We start from the raw sequence: 9,650 nt of genomic DNA on the forward strand, positions 1-9,650 counted from the left end.
AACAGACAACAGCAGAAGGCCACCAACAGGTCTTCAATGCAGCGAGAAATTCCCGCACCTGGAGGCGTCCTTCAGCTGGCCCCTTAACAAATATATATACTAGTTATAAATATATATGCTTACCTAATGATAAACTATGAATTAACTATTCAACCATACAACCATAAAAGTGTTCATTACGTGATATTAAAAAAATGATATGCTAACCTTATTATAAATGGCTGAGCCTACAATATATATATATATATAAATATATACGTATTTTTGTGTAATGTGATAAGTACATGAAATGATGTTGCAAAATTTAAATTTAAAAACATGAATTAACTTGAAATCCTTTTGATTAGAAATGAGGATATTTGCAAGAAAAAACATGAAAACTTAGTATTTCGATATCGACTATTAAGAATCGACCTAAATTCTGACACTCATTGTTATTGCCTATGACGTTGGTGCTGAAATATCTAACGGTATGTACTATCAACGACAAAAACGTTTTTGTTGACGTCATTGTCAGACTTCGGATGCATGTAATTTATAAAGTGTTGTATTCATTTTTGACTATCTACTACACCTTTTGTGTTGGCGTCTTTGTAGATTAATTTTATGTTTGTTTGATTTTTTTAGTCAGTTGTGTTGTAAGTCTGTGATGTAATTTTACACAGTTTTGGCTGCTGGATCAGAATTATTGTCACATTTATTGCAAGCCAAAGTGGACAAAAAGAGCTATTTTTTAATATTAGAAAATAAATATTTGATATTAAAAAATTCGTAAGGGTTCCGCGGAACCCAGTGTCTCGCCTACTTTTTCTGTTAATCGCAGGCTCAACAAAAATGAGGAAGTAAATCAATAAAAATATTCCTCTTGATACTATCTTTTGATTGAAAGAAGCTTCTGTCCAAGTTTGGTAAAAATCCAGGATAGTTTATGAATCTAATAAATGTTTAAAAACTTTAACTGCAGACTGAATGTAATGTTAACTGGAAGAAAACAAAATTTCCCTCTAGATACTAGCATTTGATCATAAACAAGCTTCTGTCCAAGTTTGGTACAAATCCAAAATAGTATAAGAAAGTTATTAAAATTTTAAAAACTTTAACCACAGAGTGAATATGTTGTTTCCTGGCAGAAAATCTAAGTCCATTTAAAAGTAAAATACGGAAAAAATGGATTTATTTTTTTACAAAATTTTCTTCTAGATACTAGCTTTTGATCATAAACAAGCTTCTGTCCAAGTTTGGTACAAATCCAAAATAGTATAAGAAAGTTATTAAAATTTTAAAAACTTTAACCACAGAGTGAATGTGTTGCTTCATGGCAGAAAATCTAAGTCCATTTAAAAGTAAAATAAGGAAAAAATGGATTTATTTTTTTACAAAATTTACTTCTAGATACTATCTTATGATCATAAACAAGCTTCTGTCCAAGTTTGGTACAAACCAAGGATAGTTTAAGAAAGTTATTAAAATTTTAAAAACTTTAACCACAGAGTGAATGTAATATTTCCCGGCGTAAAAACTAAGTCCATTTATAAGTAAAATACGGAAAAAATGGAATTTTATTTTTACAAAATTTACTTCTGGATACTATCTTATGATCATAAACAAGCTTCTGTCCAAGTTTGGTAGAAATCCAGGATAGTTTAAGAAAGTTATTAAAATTTCAAAAACTTTAACCACAGAGTGAATATTTGTGGACGCCGCCGACGACAACGACGACGACGACGACGACGACGACGCCGACGGAATGTAGGATCGCTATGTCTCGCTTTTTCGACTAAAGTCGAAGGCTCGACAAAAAATCATTTTCTAATATTAAAAAATCATTTTTAATACTAAAATATCATTTTTTGATATTAAAAAATACCGAACTTTTTAATATTAGAAAACTATTTTTCAATATTAGAAAATGAATTCTTAATATTAGAAAAACATTTCTTAATATCAAAAATAGCTCTTTTTGTCCACTTTGACTTGTAATTTTCAATATTTACAGGGTTGAACCGTCTGAATGAAAAGTAGTACTTGGGTAAAAAATATTTTTCTCCCTTCTACTTTTAAGCGTCAAAATTAAGGGGAGATAGTTTCTATAGAATGCAATACGAAAAAGTTAGTTTTTTGCATTTTTCATAAAAATAAGTTCGGCGACTCCCTGTTTTTAATATTTCAATTTGTAAAGGATAACAAAAGTAGCATTTTTCACCAAATATTAACATATTCTGTCGACAATTTTTATTTCAATTCAAGAAACTGTGATTCTTCCCTATATATTCAATACAAAATAGGCCAACTTTGATCAGTGGTTTAAAAAAAAAACGAAGTCTGTGACCTTAGTATGTCTTTTTTTTTCTGAATACCGGTCCCATTGCATGGGTACTATCTTTAGAGAAAATTAGAAAAAAATCTGTCGTCAATTTCTTATACCCTCGAACTACCTTAAAAAAAGATGTCTTCAAGGAATGCCAATATTCAGAATACAACACATTTTAGGTGTTTCGATAGTAATTAATTACTTGATAACAGGTCAATTTCATAATTTTACAGTTAGAACTTAATAAATTGCACCTATTTAAATGTGTATTAAAATTACAACATATGTTCGACACATGGAAATTAATATTTAATGCTTTAAAAGATGAATGCGTGCAAAATATACGTCTATGTTTTTTCACATTTTTTATTAAAACATTATTCAAATCGCCTATGTTTATTTTAACTTGTTTTATATATTTTATCTAAAAATTATGTCCTTTTATCATTCAAACTAACTCTTTAGTTGGTATTCTTGTTATATTTTTTTATTCAGTTGGCCGAAATGTCAGAGAAAGAAACCTCCATTGGCCGAAATTTCCTAGGCAAATTAGTCCTGACCGAAACGTCAGTCCACCGAATTTAGAACCCTTAAAGGGTCTTATGACCTATGGTAGTTTTAAAGATCCACCTTGTGACCTGTGGAGGGGGGGTACCCTCCTAGGGTCCCATCCATATTTTGCTTTTTTTATGCCTGAACTCGTCTCCATTACCCAAATATGCCTTCATCATAATAAGCAGTACAATCTAAGTTTTTACTGAATAGTTCATTTTCCGGAATAGGGTCGCTATTCTACCCATTCAGTATCTGGATTAGACTACTTCCACTTTATCTGATTCAAGACTTTTACAACATCATTAGCATACACACGCAAAATATTAAATGAAGGCACACCACAATCACAACTCATATATTATATTCTTATGTTTTAGGTTGTTTTTTTAAACTTCCCTTGGTGTGTAAGGATATCTTATTATTATGGGTGCGTTTCATAGGGATATATGAGTTGTGGTGTGCCCTCAACAGGGGAAGATCCAAGAGGGGGCGTTAGGGGTGTAGAGTTGAAAAAAACCATGAAAAATACCCATGAAAAATACGTCATATTTTAGTTAAAATTGTGGAAAATACACAATTTTTCGACCTCGGTACGCTCGGCGTAAATACAATTAAGGATTTACGCCCCCACTTTGAGGCAATACTTTTTCTGTTAACCTGTTTTGTGCATATTTTTGCTGTTGTTAACGGTTCTTTTGCATCTAATTTTTACTGTTAACTGTTTTTTACTAAGTGAATTTAGCTGTTAACCAAATTTCTGGTTTCTGTTTACTGTTTTCTGTAAATTAAGTTTGTTGTTAACCTGTAACTGGACCCCTATTCTCCCTATTACCCTCCCTCTTTAATACTTTGCATGTGTATGCCAATGATTTTGTTAACTTGAAGTCTCGAATCAGACAGTGGAAGTAGATTTAATTTTGGTGGATTCTTAAATCCCAATTAAATATTTTGGCGGGTACTGAAATTGTTGCAGTTAAAAAGATGTAAAAATTGACAAACAAGTGTTTATTGTTGAATGGTTAGGTATTAGATACGTTGTATGAAAGAAAAATTATTTAAGAAAGACAAATTCGGTATATCTTTCATAAGACTGTGCCTATTTCATACCTTTCTTAGGGCTATCGGCTTTTTAGCCCGAATTTACAGAAACATTCCTCATGTCTCTGGCAAGTCTTGACATGGATGCCAGTATTGATTCAAGCTGCTCAACAGTTTCCTCATCTAATTCTTCTCTCCCATTTTCCAGTTTGGTTGAGGCATCTCTAACCAGGATTTCAACTTCTTCGAAATTATTTGATAAAGCTTCCCCGTCAATCCTTTGCAAAATCGGATTGATTTCATTCTTTCTTTCGGATATGTTTTTTATTCTTTGAAAACAGTAAGAAGTTATTGAAAAGAAAATAAACAAGTCAAAACTCTTTAGTGATGAAGATTTGTAACTCTGAAAGTTGATTCTTTTATATGATTTTTTAATATTAGAAAATGATTTTTTAATATTAAAAAATGAATTTTTAATATTAAAAAATCATTTATTAACATTAGAAAATGAATTTCGAATATAAGAACATACTTTCAAATTTCTAATATTAAAAAAAATGAATTTCTAAAATTTAAAAATGAATTTCTTATATCAATAAATGATTTTTTAATATTAGAAATTAATCTTTTAATATTAAAAAATGATTTCTAATATTGCAAATCGATTTTTTAATATTAAGAAAAAGTGGTTTTGTTTTTTAATATTAGAAATTAATTTTTTAATATTAGAAAATGAATTTCTTATATTAGAAAATGAATTTCTTATATTAGAAAATGAATTTCGTATATTAGAAAATGAATTTCTTATATTAGAAAATGAATTCTTGATAATAATAAATGATTTTTTAATATTAAGAAATAGCTCTTTTTGTTCACTTTGGCTTGCCATACACATTTACCTATTATGTAGGTTTAGTTTGACGAAACTATAAACAACTGTCATGCAAGTGGAAGGTTTAGCTAGCTATAAAACTAGGATTAACTAAAATGCCTTTACCAAGTTAGGAATATAGCAGTTGTTTTCCACTTGTTCTGTTGATTGATAAGCGTTTGATTTTGTCAGTTTTTGTGGACTTTCCCCCTTTTTGAATTTGACATGGAGTTCGTTTTTTTTATACTTTTTTTAAAGAAAACCATCAGTAATCAAAGTAAAACAATTTGATCACCTTATGCGTTTAGCTGCTTTAAATTGCGAACATTCATTGATTATCTATCCGATTTGTTGTTGGGTTCAGGTTGCTCAATCTTTAAATTTTTGTTCAACATTTTAAGGGCTGTTGTTTGTTATTACGTTTTTTGTATAATTTTTTGCAGCGTTGTCTGTCTTTCTGAGACTTGATTGTCACCCTGCTATCCTTTGTTTTATGTCATCCCATGATAGCTTTCAAATGCACAGCAGCATGCAAGGCAAGTTATTATCTTACATCTACTAATGCTTAATGATTTCCCATAGAATTCTAACAAAATTGCTAGTTATTTTGTATGGGCAGATATCGTTAATAATTTCGCTGCATTCGTGTTCATATACTTAACTTACAAATACGGTTTATTTCACATTTGACCGGGTATGACCTATTTAATTCACAAGCAATATGAATTTCGAAATCTGAAAACAGTTCAAGTTTCATCGACCAACTTGAAGTTTTAAAATCTTTCGTAAAGAAAAAAAAAATATAATGACAAGTGGAAAAAGTGAACAAAATATACAATAGAAAGAATGAATATCTAATTATTACTGAACGACTGAATAATTCAAAATAGTGACAATAAAACTAAATATATGTATTATAAAAAAATTAGTTAAACACAGCGTTATCGTTGATTGGTATATATCGACATTAAATGAAATTAAGATGAATCTAAGCGCATGTAACATCTAATGCGTATCTCTAAAAGTGTTATTTAAGTTTGATATTCTCTATATGTACAAATTATTACGTGTATTTTCATAGTATTTATATGCTTACATATGATACCAGTTTGATTAGTGAATTCCTTTCCAATTTATTTTTAAAGTTTGTTCTAATGTTGTGTTGTTACACCAATGTCCCATGTTAGGGAAGAGTTCAGTGCTTAAAAACATGTTAAATCCCGCATCATTCTTTATATGCCTATCCGAAGCCAAAACACATAAAACAGTGGTTGACGTTGGTTGCTCTTTGTACCATTGTTTTCGTGTATTGTTGAAGTATAAATCAGGCTACCAGAAAAAAACCTCATCAAAGATACCAGGCTTATTATCTGTACGCCACACGCGCATTTCGTCTACAAGACTCATTATGTTTTCACTTTTATTTGCTTCACATTGTTTTATTACATAGTTTTTTATAGTAAAGTAAACGGTATGGGTTTTGCCATACGAGTACCTGTAATTGTTCACATATTTGTCTCTTTGTCTTAATGGATAGTTTTTCATTGGCAACCATACAACATCTTCTTATTTTCATATAATTTTTAGGGTTTAAATTTTACAAATATTTTTCAATCGGCATTTTATTTGTTTAGTTGTATTCTGAAAAATGCAGATAAAATAACGAACGAAATAAATTCGGAATTTTGTTTTATTGAATTGTCGTTCAAAATGCAAAAATTGACCGAAGTGGGACAAATCCTGAGAGAATTGTACAAATTCCTAGCGAAACGATACCGGATGCGTCGACAGGGTAAATGTATCATACTGTGAATCCACCACAAACCATGCGATTTCAAAGTCGCACAAGCATAACGATAGACAATGGGACACGAAATAAGAATATAAAATATGTCGTTCGTAACTTGAGACACAGAGACATCATATCGACCAACTAATGCGTGATTGTGACTGTAGTGACGTAGTGTCAATTTCTGTCGTTCTTCCTGTCTTTGCTTTTGGAGCATATTCCAAACGCTTCATTCATTCGAAAGATGATATATTTCACATTGAAATGCTTATCCCCCCCTAAAAATCCATTTTTCTAATTAAAGTAGTTATAAAAGGCTTGTCTTATCATACATGTCCGGAATCGCTTAATATAGTGAATGAAACATTAATGTCATTGGTCATGTGACCATATGATGAGTCAATGTAGTACGAATAACATGACAAACTGCGTAAATGCGTGTTAGTATGAAGAAAGGTTTTATGGAGTACACATAATGTTTGGATTATCAGAAACAAATCGGAGAAAATTTATTTAAGTGTACGATGGATTTACGTCTGGTATGGATATAATAGTAATATCTGGTGACAACCAACTCCGATTCACAGTGAATGATGCAAAAGCAGGATAAAAACGAAGGGCCCTCCAACTCAAATGAAACTACACAGTTATATAAATCTCTTTGAACAAATTGTTACTGAAATTAATATAAAAATTGTAGTTATTTTCGTAAATATTTTTGATCACTTTATACAGTTATGATTATCGTGTCTTTTTTCTAGTTATCTTATTTTGAATTAGATTTGAATGATACGAATAAAACTTTACTGCTGTATTAAGAGAATAAAAGATATAAGGTATAAATAGTGTACAGTGAATACTTGTTTTGACAATTATTGAGTGGTATCTGATATAAATATATATATATAGAATTTTTCTTTAATACTGTCGAACACAGTCAAAAATTGATTACGGGGACTAGATGTGAATCACAATACGGTTTATGTCAGCGCCTTCGTTTGTATTGTATTCATTCAGAAAAATTCATTGATATGTAATGAACTGGTTCATATACACGTCATGCAGACTTTATTAACATACATGTAGCATTCACGTCATTTCTTAAATAATTTACAATGAAATACAATGTCGGTCGTATATTGTTTTTGTTTATTGTAGTTAGCACCTACGCATATGATATTTTGTATTGTTTACGATTTTCATTGGTATAAACTAGTATAATTTATTATAGGGGTCATTTTATTACGTTTAACTTAAAAAAAAAACCCACTAAAAACAATTACTGCAGGGTTTGTATATCTTCTTTGTATGAAACTTTTAAATCATTTTAACTTGACAAAATGTACCTGAAATAAAATTGCCAATTTTAAATCGTATCCTTAATGAACACGATGGCCGATTCTAAAAAAATATTGGTTGGTACTGAGAAAAGTTTTATCTTAAAAAAGAACTTGACCTTGTAAATACATTTCTGTATTATATGCTTCTTTTATACTGTTCAAAAAAAAGAAACGCATAGCTCGGATGATTTTTTCAAAATGCAAAATATATATTTTACAAGGTAAAATGAAACGGTCAATTGCATCTTCGAATTTTTACAAGAAAGTTTTAAACTTTAAATGCCCGTTCTTTTGATTTGGCTCTCTGCCACATGAAATTTGCGAATCGCTAAAAGTGCATAAGACCTTTTTCGCCGCGAAATTTTGCTACCGTTTTTCACGAGAATTTTGTGGTCAACCCAACAGTTACACTTTTGCGCATATAAGGAGATTAAATTCATCCCAATGTTTAAACGCTGCCACGCCAAGTTTGAACCCTGCTATTCGAAATATCGTCATCGGCCGTCTCCAGGCCGGACTGTCCAAAAGTGAAGTAGCAAGAACTGAAAATGTAAACCAGAGCACAAATTCGCGACTTTGGAATAGACACACCAGCAGACTGGCTATATTAAGGACCGCCCGAGGAGTGTACGACCTCTCATAACGACTCCTGGACAAGATCGCTACATCCGGGTATTTCATTTATGGAATCGAACCGATGCCGCAACAGCCACTGCAGTTAGGATACCAGGATTGAGAAGAATCAGCTCACAAACAACCCGTAATCGACTTCGACAACATGGCATTAGACCTAGGCATTTTTTGAACTCGTCTGAGGTAGCAATACACAGTTAGGAGTGTAGTTTCGCATTTTGGCCATGGTGGATTTTTCAAATATGAAAGTTATTGTGCAATAAAATTCATTTTTAGACAGCTGATGACTAATTTAGCCTTCAAATGTGGGTTTATAAGAACATGAAGATTATTTTTAAAGGTTTTATGGGCTATTTTTCTGTTTGACTGTCCGTATTTTCATAGCCAGACCGGCCATAGGTCCAGAAATTATTGTAATGTTTACAAACACTTTTTTTTTCACAAAAAACTTTTTGGCGCAATTTTACCAAAAAATGATTTTTGATCTCTTGATAGATATATGTAAACAGTTTTAGAAAAGGTATCAATCACTCCAAGGGATTTAAATTCTACTTTTGGCCAAATTTTGGGGAAATATGTGACATCTTTACCCCCCTTTTTGCAATATTTTAAAGCAATTAAATGCAGATTGTTGCCATAGATACACCAAAAAGACATGTTATTCAACCATTTTAACAACTGGAAATCAAATCTTTGAAAGATACTGATTACATGCATATGCAAATATATCACACAAACAGCTAGTAGTCTTAATTTGTAAGAAAGCAAGGAAAATGGTATGGTAAATTTTATTAGGGTAAATTTTAATTTTTTTCCCTAACAGTATATTGCTAGCTCAGGCCGTTACACAGACGGAATAGAGTCTGATGGTGCAACAGATTGAGGGGCTGGACATTCCGCAACTGGCGCAGAATCTGGTTCAGTGATGAGTCCCGTTTTATGCTTCATAAACGTGATTGAATAACTCGTGTCTACCGGCGAATGAATAAACGTTTTGCTTCCTCGTGTGCTCAAGAAGTGGACAGCTTCGGTGGAGGAAGTGTCATAATGTGGGCGGCTATCTATACTGACAGCAAAACAGAATAAGTACATGTTCCGGGTAGTTTAACGGCT

Source organism: Mytilus californianus, unplaced genomic scaffold (assembly GCF_021869535.1).
Source record: "Mytilus californianus isolate M0D057914Y unplaced genomic scaffold, xbMytCali1.0.p SCAF_9, whole genome shotgun sequence".
Lineage (NCBI taxonomy): Eukaryota > Metazoa > Mollusca > Bivalvia > Mytilida > Mytilidae > Mytilus > Mytilus californianus.